Here is a 6,804-nt window from a genome sequence, read left to right on the forward strand (position 1 = left end):
CACAGAACACAGTGCAATATATTTACCAATGTATTGCACAGGATATCACACGGGATGCAGATGAAGCGATGCACCAGGTAAGTTATGAAAGAAAGGATGAGGAGATTCCACGACCTGCCTCAGTGTGCCACCCCCCCAACCCCAGGAATCTCCAGGTGTTTAGCTATGCAAAAGTTCTTTGAACTCTGTCTTTTCGGGTTTTTGTGGAGGATTTGCAATGAATCATTGCAAAGGCAGGTTTGATTAGCCTTCAGTAACTTTACCCTCTCCAGTGGTTGGAAGGTAGGGCTTCAAGTCTAAGGATTTGCTTTTTGCTTTCTGGGTACCAGCCATCATCCTGAAGCTCCCCTGGGACTGCCATCCCTAAACCAACTCATTAGCATACAAAAAGATACTTATCGATTCAGAGACTCCCAGGATTTCTGCCTGGAAGGAAGAGGATCAAATATGTATTTTACAATGTCACTTGAGGAAAGGATGGGATTTTCAACAAATGGTGCTGGGAGATCTGAATGGCTACATGCAAAAGAATGAATCTGGATTCTTATCATACACTATGTTCAAAAGTTAATCAAAATGGTCAAAGATCTAAATATAAAATCTAAAACTATAAAATTATTCAAAGAAAACAGGGGTGAATCTTCATGACCTCAGGTTTGGCAATAGATTTTTAGATTTGACATTAAAAGTACAAGCAATGAAAACAACAACAAAAGATAAATTGGATTTCATCAAAATAAAAAATTCTGTATATAAAAGGACACTATAAAGAAAGTGAAAAGAGCCGATGGTGTGTGTGTGTGGGGGTAATATTTGTGAATTATATATCTGATAAAGGGCTTACATCTACTATATATAAAGCACTCTTAAAATGCAATAATAAAAGGACAATCCAAATTTTTTAATAGGCAGAAATCTGAATATATATTTCTCCAAGGAAGATATACAATAATCAAGCAATACACGAAAAGATACTTCACATCATTATTTACTGAGGAAATGCCAACTTAAACTACAATGAAATACCATCACACCAACAAGAATAAAAATGATGTGGCAAAATCAGAACCTATCAGGCATTGCTGGTGGGAATGTAAAATGGTATAGCCACTTGGAAAACAACCTGGCAGTTTCTCAAACAAAGTTATCGTATGACCCAGCAAGTCCACTCCTAGGAACATAGTCAAGAGAAATTAAAACATGCCTACACCAAAACTTGAGCACAAATATTTATAGTAGCATTATCCATAATAGTCAAAAGATTGAAATAACCCAAATGCCCATCAACTGCTGAATGGCTAACAAAACATGGTATATCCCTGCAATGGAACATTCTTTAACCAGAGAAAGGAATGAGGTGCTGATGGAGGCCATAACATAGATGAACCTTGAAAACCTGTTAAGTGAAAGCAAGCAGATACAAGACACCAAGTATGATATGATTCCATTTATATGAAACATCCAGACTAGTAAAATTTTATAGAGACAGCAATTATATTCATGTTGTTAAGGGAGTAATAAGTAGAAGGGATGGGGTTTCTTTCTTTATGGTCTTAGGACTAAACCCAAGGATGCTCAACCACTGGCCTATACACCCAGCCTGCCACTGCCCCCGACCCCATATTAAATTGTGAGACAGGATCTCACTAAGTTGCCCAGGTTGGCCTTGAATTTGGGATCCTCCTGCCTCAGCCTCCTGAGTAACTATGATTAAAAGCATATGCCACAGTGCCCAGTATCTTTTTATATTTTACTATTTATTATTATTTTTTGGTACTGGGATTGAACCCAGGGGTGCTTTACCACTGAGGTACATCCCCAATCTTTTTTATTTTTTGAGATAGGGTCTTACCAAATTACTGAGGCTGGCCTTGAACTTGGATCCTCCAGAGTAACTGGGATTACAGGCACGCACCATTATGCCCAGAAATTTTACTTTATTTTTAATTGATCACAATAATTGCATGCATTTATGGGGTACAATGTAATGCCCTATTTGAAAAAAGAGATTCATTCATTATTTAAAAACAGGGGTGTGGAGTGGCCTGGCAGAAGTCACTACACTAGGGCATTTGGAGCAAAGGATATGATTTTATATTCCACATTAAATGTATTTTATTTCTTTAAAATTCAATGTGCTGGGGAAGTACTAGGGGCTGAATTGGGGAAAACAATCATTTACCATGCTTATATAATTATGTCAAAATGAACACCAATAATATGTCTATCTATAATGAACTAATTAAAAAATTAAAAAGTCATGTGCTGTATTATTTTATAGTATAACAATGTATGATTATTTCTTCCTCAATTTTAATGATTTAAGCAATTTATGCTTTTTAGAATTTTAGAGATAAATGGAACATTAAGACTTCTAGAATCAGAAAATCTTTGATCTTTAACTAGATAGTTTAAATTAAACCTTTTGGGGCTGGAGTTGTGGCTCAGTGGTAGAGTGCTCACTTAGCATGTTGCAAGGCCGTGGGTTCGATCCTCAGCACCACCACATAAAAAAATAAATAAAATAAAAAGGCATAAAAATATTTTTTAAAATAAATTTAAACCTTTTGCCTAAAATTTTTAGAATTTTTGTGTTCAATGATCTCTTTCTGCTATGTTAATCTTATATTTTATTTCATTTTAGAGAAAGTACATAAAAACATGTTCTGTATTTGGCCAGACATAGTGGTGCATGCCTATAATCCCAGCAGCTCAAGAGGCTGAGGCAGGATGATGGTGAGTTCAAAGCCAGCCTCAGCAAAAATGAGGCTGCTGAGCACTCAGTGAGACCCTGTCTCTAAATAAAATACAAAATAGGGCTGAGGATGTGGCTTAGTGGTCGAGTGCCCCTGAGTTCAATCCCTGGTACAAAAAAAATAAAAATAAAAATGCCCCATGTTTTGTGTTTCTTCCCCTTCCTGGTTACATTTTATCTTGAGTAGATTTAAAACCATATTGACTGTTAAAGATTCTAAGATGTGGGTGGCTTCTTTCTGAAGTGATAAGAATATTCTAAGATTGACCCTGGTGATAATTGCACAGAATCTGTGAATATACTAAACTCCATCAAATTATACACTCAAAATGAGTGAGCCACATCCTAATCAAAGTGTTTTTTAAAACTCTGGAGGTCTAGCTCTCCCTCCCTCTACTGACTTTCTCACTTGGTAGCTCACAGTTGACCTTTTACCACTTATTAGTCAGTTCAAGCTGCTATAACAAAATACCATAAACTGGGTGGCTTAAGTGACAGAAATTTATTTCTCAAAATTTCAGAGTCTAAAATATCCAAGATCAAGGCACTAACATGGTTTGGCTCCTGGATTCTCTTTCTGAGTTGCAGACCGTCACCTATGTCACCACATGGTCTTCCCTCAGTGCATCCAAATGGGGGGAGAGAGTTCTGATTATTATTATTATTATTATCATCATCATCATCATCATCATCATCATCCTTCTTTAAGGATGCTAATCCTATGGGATCTAGGTCCTATCCTTATGAACTAATTTAATTGTAATTCTGTAAAAGTCCTGCATCACTTAATTTCTTGTCCTATAATGAAATGCCTGAGGCAGGCTACTTTATAAAGAAAAGAGGTTTATTTTGGCTAAGATTCTATAGGTACAAGGTCTTCATGCCTCATCCCTGATGGCCTTCTTGCTAGCAAATCCTGAGGTGAGGCAGAGCATCATATGGCAAGAGACAGGGAGCATATACACCTGTCTATATATTTGTCTGTCTGGTCTCTATCTTACTTCTTATAATGCCAATAGGATTCAACCATGGTGGCTCTACCTAATGATGTTATCTAATCCTAATCCCTTCCCAAAGTTCCTACCACTAAAATCTATAGTATGATTTTTACCCTCTTAATACCCCTCAATGGAGATTACATTCCAACACAGCAGGCCCCCATCTCCAAATATAGTTGAATGGGAGACTGGAGTGTCAAGATATGGGTGAGGAGGATCACAAATATTCAGTCCATAGAACCCCTTAGAAAATGCAGTTGAAAGCTCATTTCTCTCCCAAAGGGGCTGCAAGACCTACAGATCCCTGTCATTGGCCCAGTTTAGGCCATGATCCTTGGGTGGACCCATGACTTTGACTAGTCAGGTGAATCATGTAACCTCTTGCAAAGCCCGGGGTGAGTCAGCCCTACCCTAACCTGAGAGGAACAACCTTGTCCCAAAGGGACAGGGTGGGGCAGAAGTGAAAATACCTAGCCTACAGTGAAACTGCACCCCCGGCTTGGGTGGGGCTGAGATGCCTGTGAGATCAAGAGTCCATCTTTAAACCTCTAGGTGGCCCTGGCCTTTCCTGACCAGGGCACCAGGAAGATGAGGGGACACTCATCTGTGGAAACACTCGAGGACCAGAACAAATAAAACTCAGATGCCAGAAGGGGACTTTAGGATCACCTGATCCCTTCATCTGACAGATTTAAAAAAACTGGTCTACAAAGATAGTAAGACAGTTTGATACAAGAATCAAAATGGATTTTACATTACTAGGCCTGGGAAAGATCCCATTGGTTAGTCATAATTTTAAGCATATGACTTCATGTTCCTCATAGGAATAGTGAAACTATTCAGACTCAAAAGGCAATATCCTGCAAGATTCTCCCCTTCCACAGGGGGGTCTCTCTTGTGTCAAGCTTATGAGCTCTGGAGTCAGGTAGGTAGCAGTTCCAACCCTGGGGTCATCCTTTGGAGACCTTGGGCCTCTGAGAATCTGTTTCCTGTTTTGTAAAAAGGGAATGGCAATTCCTCCTTAGATTCTTGTAAGATTATCTAACATATGTAGTGTGCCTGGCACCTAGTGGGTGTCCAACTCATCCATGTCTCCCCCCCACCCCCCACCCCACATTTGCATGGCAAGAATAGTCTGGGGCATCCTGCAATGATTCTACTGAAAACTATCTCCCAGGCCGAAGTTTGGTCCCTTGAAACTGGACATCATTAAATTCTCCTGCCAGGATCCACATCGCCCTGGGAACAATTAGAAACTTTTTCTACCCTGAGGAAGACACAAAAGTGCCTTCTTCCATTGAGACATGGAGTGAATATCCACTTGAGCCACACGGGGGCGCTCCTGGAAGGGCGAACACGATTGCCGCCAAGGGGCAGACGGAGCAGTAGTGCCTGGCTGCGGTGATTGCCAGGTGCAGGCAGCATTCCCCCACAGAGAACTTGCAAGGCCGGCTCCTCATCGAGTCCTTGCTCTGCGAGTTGCACTCAATAAAACTGAAATCAAAATAAGTAAGAAATATTTTCCAAAATTGAAATGATTTTCAAGTCACACGCTTGACTTCAAAACACACCCGTCCCCTAAATCGTGAAAGTTGAGACATGTCAAATGGAGGGCAGAAGGGAATGAAATAAGTCAGCATTACAGTTATACAAACTTGAAGAAAGGAGGCGAAAGAAGGAAAGAGGGAGGGAGAAAGAAAGGATGGAGGAGGAAGGAATCCAGCTTCCCTCTTTGCGGGGTGAACCTCAGTTTGGGTGTGACCCGGGTGAGGCACAAGTCCCCCGCTCCGCATGGAAGCATGGGGTTGTGTCAAACCTTAGAGTCACCTGTCTTGGAAAAGGACCTCCCCAAAGACTGGAGGTGTCAACAGTAGAGAAGGACTCGCTTCCAGTCGCGTACTTTTCTGCACCAAGTTTTCTCAAAACCGCGGACAATTCACCTAGGGGGCTGCACTGCTCCAATCCTCAAAGAACAGAAGAGACCGGGAAGCTTAGAAAGGGCCGTTAAGATCACCTCCGGCTGCTGGACTGGGACAAGCAGGAGGTTAATTCCTTAAGCAAATACTTAAGACAACTAAGTGCGGCTCTCTTTGAATCAAGCTTCATCGCCTCCCCGGCAGGGGCCGCGCTCCACTCCCTTCCGGAGTTGGGTTTTGCAGCTCTCCTCGCGTTTGGTGTTAAAGACGCCTTAAAGAGTGGCCTTCTAGCCCCTATTCTCCGCCCCTCTTCTCAGCTGCTGTCCCCCAGCTGCTGACTCTCCTCCCCTGGGTCGGCCCACCCAGCTCCCCTCTCCCCGCCGTCTTCTGACCCGTCAATCCTGCAGACGTTCTCCCGGCAGCCGCACCCTCCTCCAGGTTCCCTTCATCAGCTCCCTTCCCCAGTGTCTTTCTCGCACACCCTTCCCCGCCGCCATTCCTTTCTGGTTCTCATCTCCACCCTCTCCAGCAGGGAAAGGGCTCGAGGCCACACCCAGCTCCTCAAGCTTAGCTTCCGAAGTACTTGGCTTAGCCCAGTGGGTGTCAAGGTCCGGACCTGGGTCTTCCTGCACTCTCATCCTGGGGCTCTTTTTCCAATTTCAGGTCTCCTAATTTTTTTTTTTTTTTCTGAGGTCGAGTCCTTGGCAAGCATATCACAAATCCTGAAAGCCTTGATTTCTCTAAGGTGAAACGGGGAAAGTAATAGAAACTGCCTTATTGGAGATTTGGGGATTAAAGGCGATAATCATGGAAAGAGCTGCTTGTTGTTACTGTGATTTCCCTGAGTGAGTCAGTGACCCACAATCCCCTTACTGCTTTGCAGCCCGGGATCATGGGCTTTACAAATGGAAATGGTAACCTGGGTTCCTGAAGTCCATGTGTGCTTCTCAAAGAGTTCTGACCTTTGCCTCCAGAGTGTTTTTCTAGAGTGTTTTGTTGTTGTTGTTGTTGTTGTTGTTTTGTTTTTTAATCTACTTTGCTGTGCTTGGATTTTAGCATTGCTTGCAACTACTTATTTGCAAGTTGTGACTTTCTCAAGGACAGGGATAGTCTAATTCCTTTTTATGTCTCTGGT

General features: G+C 42.0%; 1 long non-coding RNA gene across 1 annotated transcript; it reads right to left on the reverse strand.

The window, feature by feature from the left end:
* Positions 1–872: 872 nt before the first annotated feature.
* LOC144377341 (uncharacterized) lies at positions 873–6,515 on the reverse strand. The gene is made up of 2 exons (XR_013438252.1): positions 6,062–6,515; positions 873–5,247 (listed from the first exon to the last, which is right to left on the reverse strand). It is a non-coding gene; the product is annotated as an uncharacterized LOC144377341 (long non-coding RNA).
* Between the last annotated feature and the right edge of the window lie 289 nt (positions 6,516–6,804).

Source organism: Ictidomys tridecemlineatus, chromosome 1, assembly GCF_052094955.1.
Source record: "Ictidomys tridecemlineatus isolate mIctTri1 chromosome 1, mIctTri1.hap1, whole genome shotgun sequence".
Taxonomy (NCBI): Eukaryota; Metazoa; Chordata; class Mammalia; order Rodentia; family Sciuridae; genus Ictidomys; species Ictidomys tridecemlineatus.